This window comes from Ranitomeya imitator, chromosome 6 (assembly GCF_032444005.1).
Source record: "Ranitomeya imitator isolate aRanImi1 chromosome 6, aRanImi1.pri, whole genome shotgun sequence".
NCBI lineage: Eukaryota > Metazoa > Chordata > Amphibia > Anura > Dendrobatidae > Ranitomeya > Ranitomeya imitator.
In genome coordinates, this window is record NC_091287.1 from 575,886,890 (window position 1) to 575,906,642 (window position 19,753).

Consider the following 19,753-nt stretch of genomic DNA (forward strand, 5'->3'; position numbering starts at 1 on the left):
GTGCTAACCACTGAGCCACCGTGCTGCCCCATATGTAGATGTTGTTGAGGACAGAGAAGCCCCCGGAGGTGGATGTGGGGGGCACATACTTTCTCCATATTAATGTCTATGGATATAGATGAGGACAGTGAAGCCCCCGGAGGTGGATGTGGGGGGCACATACTTTCTCCATATTAATGTCTATGAATGTAGATGAGGACAGTGAAGCCCCCGGAGGAGGATGTGGGGGGCACATACTTTCTCCATATTAATGTCTATGGATGTAGATGAGGACAGAGAAGCCCCCGGAGGTGGATGTGGGGGGCACATACTTTCTCCATATTAATGTCTATGGATGTAGATGAGGACAGTGAAGCCCCCGGAGGAGGATGTGGGGGGCACATACTGTCTCCATATTAATGTCTATGGATGTAGATGAGGACAGAGAAGCCCCCGGAGGTGGATGTGGGGGGCACATACTTTCTCCATATTAATGTCTATGGATGTAGATGAGGACAGAGAAGCCCCCGGAGGAGGATGTGGGGGGCACATACTGTCTCCATATTAATGTCTATGGATGTAGATGAGTACAGTGAAGCCCCCGGAGGAGGATGTGGGGGGCACATACTGTCTCCATATTAATGTCTATGGATGTAGATGAGGACAGAGAAGCCCCCGGAGGTGGATGTGGGGGGCACATACTTTCTCCATATTAATGTCTATGGATGTAGATGAGGACAGAGAAGCCCCCGGAGGAGGATGTGGGGGGCACATACTGTCTCCATATTAATGTCTATGGATGTAGATGAGGACAGAGAAGCCCCCGGAGGAGGATGTGGGGGGCACATACTGTCTCCATATTAATGTCTATGGATATAGATGAGGACAGTGAAGCCCCCGGAGGAGGATGTGGGGGGCACATACTTTCTCCATATTAATGTCTATGGATGTAGATGAGGACAGTGAAGCCCCCGGAGGAGGATGTGGGGGGCACATACTTTCTCCATATTAATGTCTATGGATGTAGATGAGGACAGTGAAGCCCCCGGAGGTGGATGTGAGGGGGCACATACTGTCTCCATATTAATGTCTATGGATGTAGATGAGGACAGAGAAGCCCCCGGAGGAGGATGTGGGGGGCACATACTATCTCCATATTAATGTCTATGGATGTAGATGAGGACAGTGAAGCCCCCGGAGGAGGATGTGGGGGGCACATACTTTCTCCATATTAATGTCTATGGATGTAGATGAGGACAGAGAAGCCCCCGGAGGAGGATGTGGGGGGCACATACTTTCTCCATATTAATGTCTATGGATGTAGATGAGGACAGTGAAGCCCCCGGAGGTGGATGTGGGGGGCACATACTTTCTCCATATTAATGTCTATGGATGTAGATGAGGACAGTGAAGCCCCCGGAGGAGGATGTGGGGGGCACATACTGTCTCCATATTAATGTCTATGGATGTAGATGAGGACAGAGAAGCCCCCGGAGGAGGATGTGGGGGGCACATACTATCTCCATATTAATGTCTATGGATGTAGATGAGGACAGTGAAGCCCCCGGAGGAGGATGTGGGGGGCACATACTTTCTCCATATTAATGTCTATGGATGTAGATGAGGACAGTGAAGCCCCCGGAGGTGGATGTGGGGGGCACATACTTTCTCCATATTAATGTCTATGGATGTAGATGAGGACAGTGAAGCCCCCGGAGGAGGATGTGGGGGGCACATACTGTCTCCATATTAATGTCTATGGATGTAGATGAGGACAGAGAAGCCCCCGGAGGAGGATGTGGGGGGCACATACTTTCTCCATATTAATGTCTATGGATGTAGATGAGGACAGAGAAGCCCCCGGAGGAGGATGTGGGGGGCACATACTTTCTCCATATTAATGTCTATGGATGTAGATGAGGACAGTGAAGCCCCCGGAGGAGGATGTGGGGGGCACATACTTTCTCCATATTAATGTCTATGGATGTAGATGAGGACAGTGAAGCCCCCGGAGGAGGATGTGGGGGGCACATACTGTCTCCATATTAATGTCTATGGATGTAGATGAGGACAGAGAAGCCCCCGGAGGAGGATGTGGGGGGCACATACTGTCTCCATATTAATGTCTATGGATGTAGATGAGGACAGAGAAGCCCCCGGAGGTGGATGTGGGGGGCACATACTTTCTCCATATTAATGTCTATGGATGTAGATGAGGACAGTGAAGCCCCCGGAGGAGGATGTGGGGGGCACATACTTTCTCCATATTAATGTCTATGGATGTAGAGGAGGACAGTGAAGCCCCCGGAGGAGGATGTGGGGGGCACATACTTTCTCCATATTAATGTCTATGGATGTAGATGAGGACAGAGAAGCCCCCGGAGGTGGATGTGGGGGGCACATACTTTCTCCATATTAATGTCTATGGATGTAGATGAGGACAGTGAAGCCCCCGGAGGTGGATGTGGGGGGCACATACTTTCTCCATATTAATGTCTATGGATGTAGATGAGGACAGAGAAGCCCCCGGAGGAGGATGTGGGGGGCACATACTTTCTCCATATTAATGTCTATGGATGTAGATGAGGACAGTGAAGCCCCCGGAGGAGGATGTGGGGGGCACATACTTTCTCCATATTAATGTCTATGGATGTAGATGAGGACAGTGAAGCCCCCGGAGGTGGATGTGGGGGGCACATACTTTCTCCATATTAATGTCTATGGATGTAGATGAGGACAGTGAAGCCCCCGGAGGAGGATGTGGGGGGCACATACTTTCTCCATATTAATGTCTATGGATGTAGATGAGGACAGTGAAGCCCCCGGAGGAGGATGTGGGGGGCACATACTTTCTCCATATTAATGTCTATGGATGTAGATGAGGACAGAGAAGCCCCCGGAGGAGGATGTGGGGGGCACATACTGTCTCCATATTAATGTCTATGGATGTAGATGAGGACAGTGAAGCCCCCGGAGGAGGATGTGGGGGGCACATACTTTCTCCATATTAATGTCTATGGATGTAGATGAGGACAGAGAAGCCCCCGGAGGTGTATGGGGGGGGGGGCACATACTTTATACTATACCGTATACTATAGATGTACCGCGTCCGTGGCTCTTATACTTGCAGTGGTGACCCTGACGTGGTGTGCTCTGTTCCCTGCACTGATGTGGAGCGCTGAGTGCCAGACAATTAATGGGTACAGTGAGGGCTTGTGTGACATTACAGATGAGTAAGGGGTGTACGGATTCATGCTGCAGTATTACACGAGACTGTTGGGTATAGCGGGTGCGGTATTCTTTATGAGGTTAATGGATGACGCGGATCTGGCAATGACTCATTACACGGATTCTGTTTTATCTGGGCGTTGCCTCATAAAGTAAATAGATGAGAATCTTAAGGAGCATAATAATATCCATCATATAGTCTTAGGACTGCGGTATAATGTGCTGTAATATAGGCTGCTCTGTAATAGACCGGGCTGTAATGTAGGCTGCTGAATAATAGACGGGCCTCCCTGGTTATGTGCCGTGTCCTCTCCTCCTGTATATTATCCTCTGGGGTACACGGCTCCCGGCCTCCCTGGTTATGTGCCGTGTCTTCTCCTCCTGTATATTATCCTCTGGGGTACACGACTCCCAGCCTCCCTGGTTATGTGCCGTGTCCTCTCCTCCTGTATATTATCCTCTGTGGTACACGGCTCCCGGCCTCCCTGGTTATGTGCCGTGTCCTCTCCTCCTGTATATTATCCTCTGTGGTACGCGGCTCCCGGCCTCCCTGGTTATGTGCCGTGTCCTCTCCTCCTGTATATTATCCTCTGTGGTACACGGCTCCCGGCCTCCCTGGTTATGTGCCGTGTCTTCTCCTCCTGTATATTATCCTCTGGGGTACACGACTCCCGGCCTCCCTGGTTATGTGCCGTGTCCTCTCCTCCTGTATATTATCCTCTGGGGTACACGGCTCCCGGCCTCCCTGGTTATGTGCCGTGTCCTCTCCTCCTGTATATTATCCTCTGTGGTACACGGCTCCCGGCCTCCCTGGTTATGTGCCGTGTCCTCTCCTCCTGTATATTATCCTCTGTGGTACACGGCTCCCGGCCTCCCTGGTTATGTGCCGTGTCTTCTCCTCCTGTATATTATCCTCTGTGGTACACGGCTCCCGGCCTCCCTGGTTATGTGCCGTGTCCTCTCCTCCTGTATATTATCCTCTGTGGTACACGACTCCCGGCCTCCCTGGTTATGTGCCGTGTCCTCTCCTCCTGTATATTATCCTCTGTGGTACACGGCTCCCGGCCTCCCTGGTTATGTGCCGTGTCCTCTCCTCCTGTATATTATCCTCTGTGGTACTCGGCTCCCGGCCTCCCTGGTTATGTGCCGTGTCCTCTCCTCCTGTATATTATCCTCTGTGGTACACGGCTCCCGGCCTCCCTGGTTATGTGCCGTGTCTTCTCCTCCTGTATATTATCCTCTGTGGTACACGACTCCCGGCCTCCCTGGTTATGTGCCGTGTCCTCTCCTCCTGTATATTATCCTCTGTGGTACACGGCTCCCGGCCTCCCTGGTTATGTGCCGTGTCCTCTCCTCCTGTATATTATCCTCTGGGGTACACGGCTCCCTCCTCCCTGGTTATGTGCCGTGTCTTCTCCTCCTGTATATTATCCTCTGTGGTACACGGCTCCCGGCCTCCCTGGTTATGTGCCGTGTCCTCTCCTCCTGTATATTATCCTCTGGGGTACACGGCTCCCTCCTCCCTGGTTATGTGCCGTGTCTTCTCCTCCTGTATATTATCCTCTGGGGTACACGGCTCCCTCCTCCCTGGTTATGTGCCGTGTCTTCTCCTCCTGTATATTATCCTCTGTGGTACACGGCTCCCGGCCTCCCTGGTTATGTGCCGTGTCCTCTCCTCCTGTATATTATCCTCTGTGGTACACGGCTCCCGGCCTCCCTGGTTATGTGCCGTGTCCTCTCCTCCTGTATATTATCCTCTGGGGTACACGGCTCCCTCCTCCCTGGTTATGTGCCGTGTCTTCTCCTCCTGTATATTATCCTCTGTGGTACACGGCTCCCGGCCTCCCTGGTTATGTGCCGTGTCCTCTCCTCCTGTATATTATCCTCTGGGGTACACGGCTCCCTCCTCCCTGGTTATGTGCCGTGTCTTCTCCTCCTGTATATTATCCTCTGGGGTACACGGCTCCCTCCTCCCTGGTTATGTGCCGTGTCTTCTCCTCCTGTATATTATCCTCTGGGGTACACGACTCCCGGCCTCCCTGGTTATGTGCCGTGTCCTCTCCTCCTGTATATTATCCTCTGGGGTACTCGGCTCCCGGCCTCCCTGGTTATGTGCCGTGTCCTCTCCTCCTGTATATTATCCTCTGTGGTACACGGCTCCCGGCCTCCCTGGTTATGTGCCGTGTCCTCTCCTCCTGTATATTATCCTCTGTGGTACTCGGCTCCCGGCCTCCCTGGTTATGTGCCGTGTCTTCTCCTCCTGTATATTATCCTCTGTGGTACACGGCTCCCGGCCTCCCTGGTTATGTGCCGTGTCCTCTCCTCCTGTATATTATCCTCTGTGGTACTCGGCTCCCGGCCTCCCTGGTTATGTGCCGTGTCCTCTCCTCCTGTATATTATCCTCTGGGGTACACGGCTCCCGGCCTCCCTGGTTATGTGCCGTGTCTTCTCCTCCTGTATATTATCCTCTGTGGTACACGGCTCCCGGCCTCCCTGGTTATGTGCCGTGTCCTCTCCTCCTGTATATTATCCTCTGTGGTACACGACTCCCGGCCTCCCTGGTTATGTGCCGTGTCCTCTCCTCCTGTATATTATCCTCTGTGGTACACGGCTCCCGGCCTCCCTGGTTATGTGCCGTGTCCTCTCCTCCTGTATATTATCCTCTGTGGTACTCGGCTCCCGGCCTCCCTGGTTATGTGCCGTGTCCTCTCCTCCTGTATATTATCCTCTGTGGTACACGGCTCCCGGCCTCCCTGGTTATGTGCCGTGTCTTCTCCTCCTGTATATTATCCTCTGTGGTACACGACTCCCGGCCTCCCTGGTTATGTGCCGTGTCCTCTCCTCCTGTATATTATCCTCTGTGGTACACGGCTCCCGGCCTCCCTGGTTATGTGCCGTGTCCTCTCCTCCTGTATATTATCCTCTGGGGTACACGGCTCCCTCCTCCCTGGTTATGTGCCGTGTCTTCTCCTCCTGTATATTATCCTCTGTGGTACACGGCTCCCGGCCTCCCTGGTTATGTGCCGTGTCCTCTCCTCCTGTATATTATCCTCTGGGGTACACGGCTCCCTCCTCCCTGGTTATGTGCCGTGTCTTCTCCTCCTGTATATTATCCTCTGGGGTACACGGCTCCCTCCTCCCTGGTTATGTGCCGTGTCTTCTCCTCCTGTATATTATCCTCTGTGGTACACGGCTCCCGGCCTCCCTGGTTATGTGCCGTGTCCTCTCCTCCTGTATATTATCCTCTGGGGTACACGGCTCCCGGCCTCCCTGGTTATGTGCCGTGTCTCCTCCTCCTGTATATTATCCTCTGTGGTACACGGCTCCCGGCCTCCCTGGTTATGTGCCGTGTCCTCTCCTCCTGTATATTATCCTCTGGGGTACACGGCTCCCGGCCTCCCTGGTTATGTGCCGTGTCCTCTCCTCCTGTATATTATCCTCTGGGGTACACGGCTCCCGGCCTCCCTGGTTATGTGCCGTGTCTTCTCCTCCTGTATATTATCCTCTGTGGTACTCGGCTCCCGGCCTCCCTGGTTATGTGCCGTGTATTCTCCTCCTGTATATTATCCTCTGGGGTACACGGCTCCCGGCCTCCCTGGTTATGTGCCGTGTCTTCTCCTCCTGTATATTATCCTCTGGGGTACACGGCTCCCGGCCTCCCTGGTTATGTGCCGTGTCTTCTTCTCCTGTATATTATCCTCTGTGGTACACGGCTCCCGGCCTCCCTGGTTATGTGCCGTGTCCTCTCCTCCTGTATATTATCCTCTGTGGTACTCGGCTCCCGGCCTCCCTGGTTATGTGCCGTGTCTTCACCTCCTGTATATTATCCTCTGTGGTACGCGGCTCCCGGCCTCCCTGGTTATGTGCCGTGTCCTCTCCTCCTGTATATTATCCTCTGTGGTACTCGGCTCCCGGCCTCCCTGGTTATGTGCCGTGTCCTCTCCTCCTGTATATTATCCTCTGGGGTACACGGCTCCCGGCCTCCCTGGTTATGTGCCGTGTCCTCTCCTCCTGTATATTATCCTCTGTGGTACACGGCTCCCGGCCTCCCTGGTTATGTGCCGTGTCCTCTCCTCCTGTATATTATCCTCTGTGGTACTCGGCTCCCGGCCTCCCTGGTTATGTGCCGTGTCCTCTCCTCCTGTATATTATCCTCTGGGGTACACGGCTCCCGGCCTCCCTGGTTATGTGCCGTGTCCTCTCCTCCTGTATATTATCCTCTGGGGTACACGGCTCCCGGCCTCCCTGGTTATGTGCCGTGTATTCTCCTCCTGTATATTATCCTCTGTGGTATACGGCTCCCGGCCTCCCTGGTTATGTGCCGTGTCTTCTCCTCCTGTATATTATCCTCTGTGGTACACGGCTCCCGGCCTCCCTGGTTATGTGCCGTGTCTTCTCCTCCTGTATATTATCCTCTGTGGTACACGGCTCCCGGCCTCCCTGGTTATGTGCCGTGTCCTCTCCTCCTGTATATTATCCTCTGTGGTACGCGGCTCCCGGCCTCCCTGGTTATGTGCCGTGTCTTCTCCTCCTGTATATTATCCTCTGTGGTACGCGGCTCCCGGCCTCCCTGGTTATGTGCCGTGTCTTCTCCTCCTGTATATTATCCTCTGGGGTACACGGCTCCCGGCCTCACTGGTTATGTGCCGTGTCTCCTCCTGTATATTATCCTCTGTGGTACACGGCTCCCGGCCTCCCTGGTTATGTGCCGTGTCTTCTCCTCCTGTATATTATCCTCTGTGGTACACGGCTCCCGGCCTCCCTGGTTATGTGCCGTGTCCTCTCCTCCTGTATATTATCCTCTGTGGTACACGGCTCCCGGCCTCCCTGGTTATGTGCCGTGTCCTCTCCTCCTGTATATTATCCTCTGGGGTACACGGCTCCCTCCTCCCTGGTTATGTGCCGTGTCTTCTCCTCCTGTATATTATCCTCTGTGGTACACGGCTCCCGGCCTCCCTGGTTATGTGCCGTGTCCTCTCCTCCTGTATATTATCCTCTGGGGTACACGGCTCCCTCCTCCCTGGTTATGTGCCGTGTCTTCTCCTCCTGTATATTATCCTCTGGGGTACACGGCTCCCTCCTCCCTGGTTATGTGCCGTGTCTTCTCCTCCTGTATATTATCCTCTGTGGTACACGGCTCCCGGCCTCCCTGGTTATGTGCCGTGTCCTCTCCTCCTGTATATTATCCTCTGGGGTACACGGCTCCCGGCCTCCCTGGTTATGTGCCGTGTCTCCTCCTCCTGTATATTATCCTCTGTGGTACACGGCTCCCGGCCTCCCTGGTTATGTGCCGTGTCCTCTCCTCCTGTATATTATCCTCTGGGGTACACGGCTCCCGGCCTCCCTGGTTATGTGCCGTGTCCTCTCCTCCTGTATATTATCCTCTGGGGTACACGGCTCCCGGCCTCCCTGGTTATGTGCCGTGTCTTCTCCTCCTGTATATTATCCTCTGTGGTACTCGGCTCCCGGCCTCCCTGGTTATGTGCCGTGTATTCTCCTCCTGTATATTATCCTCTGGGGTACACGGCTCCCGGCCTCCCTGGTTATGTGCCGTGTCTTCTCCTCCTGTATATTATCCTCTGGGGTACACGGCTCCCGGCCTCCCTGGTTATGTGCCGTGTCCTCTCCTCCTGTATATTATCCTCTGTGGTACTCGGCTCCCGGCCTCCCTGGTTATGTGCCGTGTCTTCACCTCCTGTATATTATCCTCTGTGGTACGCGGCTCCCGGCCTCCCTGGTTATGTGCCGTGTCCTCTCCTCCTGTATATTATCCTCTGTGGTACTCGGCTCCCGGCCTCCCTGGTTATGTGCCGTGTCCTCTCCTCCTGTATATTATCCTCTGGGGTACACGGCTCCCGGCCTCCCTGGTTATGTGCCGTGTCCTCTCCTCCTGTATATTATCCTCTGTGGTACTCGGCTCCCGGCCTCCCTGGTTATGTGCCGTGTCCTCTCCTCCTGTATATTATCCTCTGGGGTACACGGCTCCCGGCCTCCCTGGTTATGTGCCGTGTCCTCTCCTCCTGTATATTATCCTCTGGGGTACACGGCTCCCGGCCTCCCTGGTTATGTGCCGTGTATTCTCCTCCTGTATATTATCCTCTGTGGTATACGGCTCCCGGCCTCCCTGGTTATGTGCCGTGTCTTCTCCTCCTGTATATTATCCTCTGTGGTACACGGCTCCCGGCCTCCCTGGTTATGTGCCGTGTCTTCTCCTCCTGTATATTATCCTCTGTGGTACACGGCTCCCGGCCTCCCTGGTTATGTGCCGTGTCCTCTCCTCCTGTATATTATCCTCTGTGGTACGCGGCTCCCGGCCTCCCTGGTTATGTGCCGTGTCTTCTCCTCCTGTATATTATCCTCTGTGGTACGCGGCTCCCGGCCTCCCTGGTTATGTGCCGTGTCTTCTCCTCCTGTATATTATCCTCTGGGGTACACGGCTCCCGGCCTCACTGGTTATGTGCCGTGTCTCCTCCTGTATATTATCCTCTGTGGTACACGGCTCCCGGCCTCCCTGGTTATGTGCCGTGTCTTCTCCTCCTGTATATTATCCTCTGTGGTACACGGCTCCCGGCCTCCCTGGTTATGTGCCGTGTCTTCTCCTCCTGTATATTATCCTCTGTCGTACTCGGCTCCCGGCCTCCCTGGTTATGTGCCGTGTCTTCTCCTCCTGTATATTATCCTCTGGGGTACACGGCTCCCGGCCTCCCTGGTTATGTGCCGTGTCTCCTCCTGTATGTTATCCTCTGGGGTACACGGCTCCCGGCCTCCCTAGTTGTCGTGATTGTCCCGTGTTAGGCTTCTTCCTGTTCTAGGCCTAGTCACCCTGGAGACTGTGTAAATATTAGTATTTGGAGGTTTTCGCCTCCTGGATCCAATGTACCAGTCTATGGAATATTCTTCGGTCTCGTCTCTGTGCGTAGTCTGCTCCTGTGTGTGTGCCGCCAGACCGTGCGTGCACCACGTATCTTACTGTAGATATAAGAATGTTATAGAAAGCTGGCGGATGTGGAGGCTTGGCCTCCTATAGCCTCCATTCATCTCTTTACAGTCCAGGATGGTCGTAATATACATATTGTGTACCCCACCCTCCTGAGCCGTGCTCTCCCGTCACACCCACCCTCCCGAACCGTGCTCTCCCATCACCCCCACCCTCCCGAACCCTGCTCTTCCGCCCCCTCGCACCCTATGTGCTCCAGACCCCGCAAACCAATGCGCTCCCACCATTCTTTGGGAGCTATGCTCTAAACCCCCCTCCCCCGAGCCGTGCTCTCCCATCACCACAAACCATGCTCTCCTGACCCCCAAGCCGTGCAATCCCTCCCCGCCCCCCTGAGCCATGCGCTCCCACCCTTTGGGAGTACTTCTCTCCCACTCCCCCGGGCCGTATTCTCTCGTCACCCTAAGCCGTGCTCTCCCGCCCCTCGGAAACCATGCACTCCAGACCCACACTCCTACCCTTTAGGAGCAGTGCTCTCCCACCCTTTGGAAGCAGTGCTCTCCCACCCTTTGGGAGCAGTAGTGCTCTCCCACCCTTTGGAAGCAGCAGTGCTCTCCCACCCTTTGGAAGCAGCAGTGCTCTCCTACCCTTTGGAAGCAGTAGTGCTCTCCCACCCTTTGGAAGCAGCAGTGCTCTCCCACCCTTTGGAAGCAGCAGTGCTCTCCCACCCTTTGGAAGCAGCAGTGCTCTCCCACCCTTTGGAAGCAGCAGTGCTCTCCTACCCTTTGGAAGCAGTAGTGCTCTCCCACCCTTTGGAAGCAGCAGTGCTCTCCCACCCTTTGGAAGCAGTAGTGCTCTCCCACCCTTTGGAAGCAGCAGTGCTCTCCCACCCTTTGGAAGCAGCAGTGCTCTCCCACCCTTTGGAAGCAGCAGTGCTCTCCTACCCTTTGGAAGCAGTAGTGCTCTCCCACCCTTTGGAAGCAGTAGTGCTCTCCCACTCTTTGGAAGCAGTAGTGCTCTCCCACCCTTTGGAAGCAGTAGTGCTCTCCCACCCTTTGGAAGCAGCAGTGCTCTCCCACCCTTTGGAAGCAGTAGTGCTCTCCCACCCTTTGGAAGCAGTAGTGCTCTCCCACCCTTTGGAAGCAGCAGTGCTCTCCCACCCCAGAGCCGTGCGCTCCCCCCCAAGACGTGTGCTCCCGACCTGCTCCCTGGAGGTGTGCGCTTCTGAGAGGAGGCGGAGCATTGTAATTTGTTGTGGTTTTTGGAGTCGGACCCCCATTGATCTGATTGTAATTTTAACCCCTTAGTGACGGAGCCATATTTTTTTTTTAAATCTGACCAGTGTCACTTTAGGTGGTAATAACTGTGGAACACTTCAACAAATCCCTGGGATTTTGAGATTATTTTTTCGTGGCACATTATTCTTTATGATAATGGTAAATTTAGGTTGATATGTTTTGTGTTTATTTATAAAAAATATCAGAAATTTGAGAAAAATGTTAAAAAATTAGCAATTTTCAAACTTTGAATGATTATCCCTTTAAGGCCGGGATGACACATGCGAGAAACACGGCCGTGTCTCGCATGTGAAATCCAAGCTGTGGCGCCGGCACTTGGGAGCGGAGCGTGGGGCCGCACAGCAACACATGGAGCCGCACGCTCCGCAGTGCCGGCGCCACAGCTTGGGTTTCACATGCGAGACTCGGACGTGTATCTCACACAGTCGCACCACAGCAAACCATTAATAAATCACATTTCCCACAGGTCGGCTTTACATCAGCACCATTTGTAAAATGTTATTTTATTTTGTTAGCGTTTTAGGAGGTTTATTAGTGTAGCAGCAATTTTTCATTTTTTCAAGGAAATTTACAAAATTAATTTTTTTAGGGACCTATTCAGGTTTGCAGTGCCCTTAGGGGTCTCATATATTGGGAAACCCCCAAAAAGTGATACCATTTTAAAAACAGCACCCCAGACATATTGAAAACTGCAGTCTGGTAGGCTATTAACCCTTCAGGTGATTATCAGGAATTATTGCAAAGTGGCATGATATAAATGAAAATGTCGCTAACTTCTGAACAGGTTACAACAGCCGGCAGACTGTAAGGCCGCTATTTGGCCGTGAATTGTCATCGCAAACATCAGGGCACCAACTGGAATAAATAGGAAGCCCCCACACTCTGTTATCCATTTATATGATGTAGTCACTATTGACAGCAGCGTCTAAGGGGTTAAACAGATATGGACGGTGCAAACACTGATCGTGGCTGATGCAGCAGGTTGTCAGCTGTAGCGTACAGCCGTCATCTGCTGGATTGTCACCTGTATGGGGAGGCTAGTCTCTCATATCTCAGGTCAGATAAAAGGCGTATCGGCTGTCATTAAGGGGTTAATGGCAATAAAATATGAAGTAAAAAAAACCATTCTACGCTTTAGTTACTCTAAAGCTTTCAATTTTAAAGAGATTTCACTTGTAGTCATTTGTTTTTCTCCCCAATATGTGGCTGTTAAAGCCGTGACTTAACCCCTAAATTCCCACGCCTGAGATTTGCCCAGTATCTCCCTCTGACCCCTGGTAGAGCGGGCCTCACCTTTTTGGGGACTGTTGTCCCCGTAGTGATACCTGTGGTCCAGCACTGCTGTTGTGGTCACATATGAAGGGTTTTTGAAGATTCGATCCGTCCGGTTCCCTCCGGACACTTGTCCCGTGCAGAAGCGCCTACTGATGATGATCAAGAAAGAAGATTGTTCTCCGAGGTTCCTAGAGCCGCCGACATAAGATTCAGGGGCAGCCGGACCCCGACATCAAGAGTTGGGGGTTGACCGTGCAATTTTTTATTTTGTTTTGGACGTCTTCATGATGAAATATGGTGATCCCTCGGCCTGTACCCCTGACCGGGCTGCCTGTACATGGGGGGACTGCTGACCTTGACTCTGAAAACGCCTAAACCTGAAAAACCTCATAGATGACACCGGAGCTGTGTGCACATGTGTGGGAATTTCACCTGACACTGGAGGACGTGTCCCCCGAGGCGGCGGGTAATGTTTACCGGGTGGAGCGCCCTGCATCTGAGCTATGATCAGGAGACCCCTGCGGCCATGGAGGCTGTATCTGAGCGTCCATCGCATGCAGACGTACAGCGCCGTGCAAAAGTCCTAGGCAGGTGTGCGAAGAACGATTACATAGAAGGGTTACAGGATTATTACTAATGAAATCGACTGAAAAAAAGAGAAATGTAAATCCCATCAGTATCTGGTGACCGCCCGTCACCTCCATCATCAGTATCTGGTGACCGCCCGTCTCCTCCATCATCAGTATCTGGTGACCGCCCATCACCTCCATCATCAGTATCTGGTGACCGCCCATCACCTCCATCATCAGTATCTGGTGACCGCCCGTCGCCTCCATCATCAGTATCTGGTGACCGCCCGTCTCCTCCATCATCAGTATCTGGTGACCGCCCGTCACCTCCATCATCAGTATCTGGTGACTGCCCATCACCTCCATCATCAGTATCTGGTGATCGCCCGTCACCTCCATCATCAGTATCTGGTGACCGCCCGTCTCCTCCATCATCAGTATCTGGTGACCGCCCGTCTCCTCCATCATCAGTATCTGGTGACCGCCCGTCTCCTCCATCATCAGTATCTGGAGACCGCCCGTCACCTCCATCATCAGTATCTGGTGACTGCCCGTCTCCTCCATCATCAGTATCTGGTGACCGCCCGTCTCCTCCATCATCAGTATCTGGTGACCGCCCGTCACCTCCATCATCAGTATCTGGTGACCGCCCGTCTCCTCCATCATCAGTATCTGGTGACCGCCCGTCTCCTCCATCATCAGTATCTGGTGACCGCCCGTCACCTCCATCATCAGTATCTGGTGACCACCCGTCCCCTCCATCATCAGTATCTGGTGATCGCCCGTCTCCTCCATCATCAGTATCTGGTGATCGCCCGTCTCCTCCATCATCAGTATCTGGTGATCGCCCATCTCCTCCATCATCAGTATCTGGTGACCGCCCATCACCTCCATCATCAGTATCTGGTGACCGCCCGTCTCCTCCATCATCAGTATCTGGTGACCGCCCGTCTCCTCCATCATCAGTATCTGGTGACCGCCCATCACCTCCATCATCAGTATCTGGTGATCGCCCGTCTCCTCCATCATCAGTATCTGGTGATCGCCCGTCTCCTCCATCATCAGTATCTGGTGATCGCCCATCTCCTCCATCATCAGTATCTGGTGATCGCCCATCTCCTCCATCATCAGTATCTGGTGACCGCCCGTCTCCTCCATCATCAGTATCTGGTGATCGCCCGTCTCCTCCATCATCAGTATCTGGTGATCGCCCATCTCCTCCATCATCAGTATCTGGTGACCGCCCATCATCTCCATCATCAGTATCTGGTGACCGCCCGTCTCCTCCATCATCAGTATCTGGTGATCGCCCGTCTCCTCCATCATCAGTATCTGGTGATCGCCCATCTCCTCCATCATCAGTATCTGGTGACCGCCCGTCTCCTCCATCATCAGTATCTGGTGACCGCCCGTCTCCTCCATCATCAGTATCTGGTGATCGCCCGTCTCCTCCATCATCAGTATCTGGTGACCGCCCGTCACCTCCATCATCAGTATCTAGTGACCGCCCGTCTCCTCCATCATCAGTATCTGGTGACCGCCCGTCTCCTCCATCATCAGTATCTGGTGACCACCCGTCACCTCCATCATCAGTATCTGGTGATCGCCCGTCTCCTCCATCATCAGTATCTGGTGACCGCCCGTCTCCTCCATCATCAGTATCTGGTGACCACCCGTCACCTCCATCATCAGTATCTGGTGATCGCCCGTCTCCTCCATCATCAGTATCTGGTGATCGCCCGTCTCCTCCATCATCAGTATCTGGTGACCGCCCATCTCCTCCATCATCAGTATCTGGTGACCGCCCGTCTCCTCCATCATCAGTATCTGGTGACCGCTCGTCTCCTCCATCATCAGTATCTGGTGATCGCCCGTCTCCTCCATCATCAGTATCTGGTGATCGCCCATCTCCTCCATCATCAGTATCTGGTGACCGCCCATCATCTCCATCATCAGTATCTGGTGATCGCCCGTCACCTCCATCATCAGTATCTGGTGATCGCCCGTCTCCTCCATCATCAGTATCTGGTGATCGCCCGTCACCTCCATCATCAGTATCTGGTGACCGCCCGTCTCCTCCATCATCAGTATCTGGTGACCGCTCGTCTCCTCCATCATCAGTATCTGGTGATCGCCCGTCTCCTCCATCATCAGTATCTGGTGACCGCCCGTCCCCTCCATCATCAGAACTGCCCCCAGTGCTAATCATTAGTAGTGACATTAGCCGGATGTTGGGGGTTGTTGTCGGACACTTCCCTGATTGCTTGGTGCTTGTGGGGCCGCCACATCTGCTGTTGGCATCATGGTCCTAATTCGGCTGTTACCGATCCTCCTGTGTGCACTTTGGTATATAAGAATGTGAGCGATCTCGTCATATAGACACTTCTGCCCCATAGAAGTCTATGGATACCGGATACGTCTGCCCCATAGAAGTCTATAGATACCGGATACGTCTGCCCCATAGAAGTCTATGGATACCGGATACGTCTGCCCCAAAGACGTCTATAGATACCGGACACGTCTGCCCCATAGACGTCTATGGATACCGGATACGTCTGCCCCATAGACGTCTATAGATACCGGATACGTCTGCCCCATAGACGTCTATAGATACCGGACACGTCTGCCCCATAGACGTCTATAGATACCGGATACGTCTGCCCCATAGACGTCTATAGATACCGGATACGTCTGCCCCATAGAAGTCTATAGATACCGGATACGTCTGCCCCATAGAAGTCTATCGATACCGGACACGTCTGCCCCATAGACGTCTATAGATACCGGATACGTCTGCCCCATAGAAGTCTATAGATACCGGATACGTCTGCCCCATAGAAGTCTATCGATACCGGATACGTCTGCCCCATAGAAGTCTATAGATACCGGATACCTCTGCCCCATAGAAGTCTATCGATACCGGACACGTCTGCCCCATAGACGTCTATGGATACCGGATACCTCTGCCCCATAGACGTCTATAGATACTGGACACGTCTGCCCCATAGACGTCTATGGATAACGTGCAGGATCGTTAATACTTCAGTTTTGTTCTTATAACCATCGCATTTGGCAGTGAAGACACAATTTCCGGATGACTCTATAATGGCTGACAGCAGTGATAATGAGTTTAATTCCCAGCCAGCCCCTGAGGATGCGTTGACAGGAGGTGGCGGGCTGGGGGTCTCCAGATATTATCACTATGACTGGCAGTGGACCAGAGCCAGCCAGGGGGTCCAGGCTGCTGATGGTGGGGGGGTCCAGGCTACTGATGGTGGGGGGGTCCAGGCTGCTGATGGTGGGGGGATCCAGGCTGCTGATGGTGGGGGGTCCCGGCTGCTGATGGTGGGGGGTCCAGGCTGCTGATGATGGGGGGGGTCCAGGCTGCTGATGGTTGGGGTCCAGGCTGCTGATGGTGGGGGGATCCAGGCTGCTGATGGTGAGGGGTCCCGGCTGCTGATGGTGGGGGGGGGGGGTCCAGGCTGCTGATGGTAGGGGGTCCAGGCTGCTGATGGTAGGGGGTCCAGGCTGCTGATGGTGGGGGGGTCCAGGCTGCTGATGGTTGGGGTCCAGGCTGCTGATGGTGGGGGGATCCAGGCTGCTGATGGTGGGGGGTCCCGGCTGCTGATGGTAGGGGGTCCAGGCTGCTGATGGTGGGGGGGTCCAGGCTGCTGATGGTTGGGGTCCAGGCTGCTGATGGTGGGGGGATCCAGGCTGCTGATGGTGGGGGGTCCCGGCTGCTGATGGTAGGGGATCCAGGCTGCTGATGGTGGGGGGGTCCAGGCTGCTGATGGTTGGGGTCCAGGCTGCTCTTGGTGGGGGGGTCCAGGCTGCTGATGGTGGGGGGGTCCAGGCTGCTGATGGTGGGGGGGTCCAGGCTGCTGATGGTGGGGGGTCCAGGCTGCTGATGGTGGGGGGTCCAGGCTGCTGATGATTGGGGTCCAGGCTGCTCTTGGTGGGGGGGTCCAGGCTGCTGATGGTGGGGGGGTCCAGGCTGCTGATGGTGGGGGGTACCGGCTGCTGATGGTGAGGGGTCCAGGCTGCTGATGGTGGGGGGTCCAGGCTGCTGATGGTGGGGGGTCCAGGCTGCTGATGGTGGGGGGTACCGGCTGCTGATGGTGAGGGGTCCAGGCTGCTGATGGTGGGGGGTCCAGGCTGCTGATGGTGAGGGGTCCAGGCTGCTGATGATGGGGGGTCCAGGGTGCTCATGGTGGGGGGTCCAGGGTGCTCATGGTGGGGGGGGGGTCCAGGGTGCTCATGGTGGGGGGGTCCAGGGTGCTCATGGTGGGGGGGTCCAGGGTGCTCATGGTGGGGGGGTCCAGGGTGCTCATGGTGGGGGGGGGGTCCAGGGTGCTCATGGTGGGGGGGGGTCCAGGGTGCTCATGGTGGGGGGGGGGGTCCAGGGTGCTCATGGTGGGGGGGTCCAGGGTGCTCATGGTGGGGGGTCCAGGCTCCTGATGGTGGTGGGGATCCAGGCTGCTCATGTGGATGGGAGTCCAGGCTGCTCATGGTGGGGGGGGTCCAGGCTGCTCATGTGGATGGGAGTCCACGCTGTTGATGGTGGGGGGTCCAGGTTTGTAGCACAGCTATGTCTGACTCATTACCTTCGTATCTGATACATTCCTTCCCTGTGGCAGATCTGCACGGTCACGTCGTTCTGCGCCTCTAGCGTGGCTAATCCTAGGCCTTATTAACTCGGGGTGATCTGTTATGAATCCTGCAGAGCCTTCCTGGGCCCGACTCCATTGCAGGTACCTGGGGGGACATGGGGGGGCTCCTGGGTGATGTACAGGTAATTTTACGTGGTGGAGCGTGAGGTCATCACCGGCTCCTGTCTCCGACTCTTGTTGTGGTTTGTGTCTTCGGCTCATGTCGTGGCTTTTGTCACCGGCTCATGTTGCGGCTCGTGGCATCGGCTCATGTCGTGGCTCGCGCCACCGGCTCATGTCACGGCCCGTGGCATCGGCTCATGTCGGGGCTCATGCTATTGGCTCATGTCGCGGCTCGTGCCACCGGCTCATGTCACGGCACGTGGCATCGGCTCCTGTTGGGGCTTGTGCCCCCGGCTCATGTTGCGGCTCGTGCCCCCGGCTCATGTCGCGGCTCATGCTATTGGCTCATGTCGCGGCTCGTGCCACCGGCTCATGTCACGGCACGTGGCATCGGCTCCTGTTGGGGCTTGTGCCCCCGGCTCATGTTGCGGCTCGTGCCACCGGCTCATGTCGCCGCTCGTGGACCTTCTCATGTCGCGGCTTGTGTGACCGGCTCATGTCGCAGCTTGTGCCACCGGCTCATGTCGCGGCTCGTGGCACTGGCTCATGTCGCGGCTCGCGGCATCGGGTCATGTCGCGGCTCATGTTGCGGCTCGTGCCACCGGCTCATGTCACGGCTTGTGCCACCGGCTCATGTTGCGGCTCGTGCCACCGGCTCATGTTGCGGCTCGTGCCACCGGCTCATGTTGCGGCTCGTGCCACCGGCTCATGTTGCGGCTCGTGCCACCGGCTCATGTCGCGGCTCGTGCCACCGGCTCATGTTGCGGCTCGTGCCACCGGCTCATGTTGCGGATCGTGCTACCGGCTCATGTCGCGGCTCGTGCCACCGGCTCATGTTGCGGCTCGTGCCACCGGCTCATGTTGCGGCTCGTGCCACCGGCTCATGTTGCGGCTCGTGCCACCGGCTCATGTCGCGGCTCGTGCCACCGGCTCATGTTGCGGCTCGTGCCACCGGCTCATGTTGCGGATCGTGCCACCGGCTCATGTCGCGGCTCGTGCCACCGGCTCATGTCGCGGCTCGTGCCACCGGCTCATGTTGCGGCTCGTGCCACCGGCTCATGTTGCGGCTCGTGCCACCGGCTCATGTCGCGGCTCGTGCCACCGGCTCATGTTGCGGCTCGTGCCACCGGCTCATGTCGCGGCTCGTGCCACCGGCTCATGTTGCGGCTCGTGCCACCGGCTCATGTTGCGGCTCGTGCCACCGGCTCATGTTGCGGATCGTGCCACCGGCTCATGTCGCGGCTCGTGCCACCGGCTCATGTCGCGGCTCGTGCCACCGGCTCATGTCGCGGCTCGTGCCACCGGCTCATGTCGCGGCTCGTGCCACCGGCTCATGTTGCGGCTTGTGTCTTTTGTTGTAGTCTGATAATTGGAGTTAATGGCGTCTTGTCTGTGGAGCTTACACTTTATAGAGCGGTGTCCGGGGCGGGGAGCGTGTGACACATGGCAGCAGCTGCGGTGCATTATCCGTCCCCATCCTGTAGTCTAGGAATATACATGTGTATATATATACGGTATATATATATATATCTCCTATTTGTGGGGCCTTGTCAGTAAAGGGCACGTGGTGAGGGCTGTTGGCAGCTGCGGAGGGGATGGCTTCTGTCACATCCCTCCTGGTATGCCATTCATACTCTTGTACCACCGCTGCCAGCCTGCGATGTATGGCGATGGCCGGGCACGGTGCAGTGGGG

The 19,753-nt window shown here is 55.2% G+C and overlaps 1 protein-coding gene across 3 annotated transcripts in view; it reads left to right on the plus strand.

Annotated features, from left to right (window-relative positions):
* LOC138643272 (plectin-like) overlaps window positions 1-19,753 on the plus strand; it is a 554,763-nt gene that overhangs the window by 194,146 nt on the left and 340,864 nt on the right. The window lies entirely within an intron of this gene.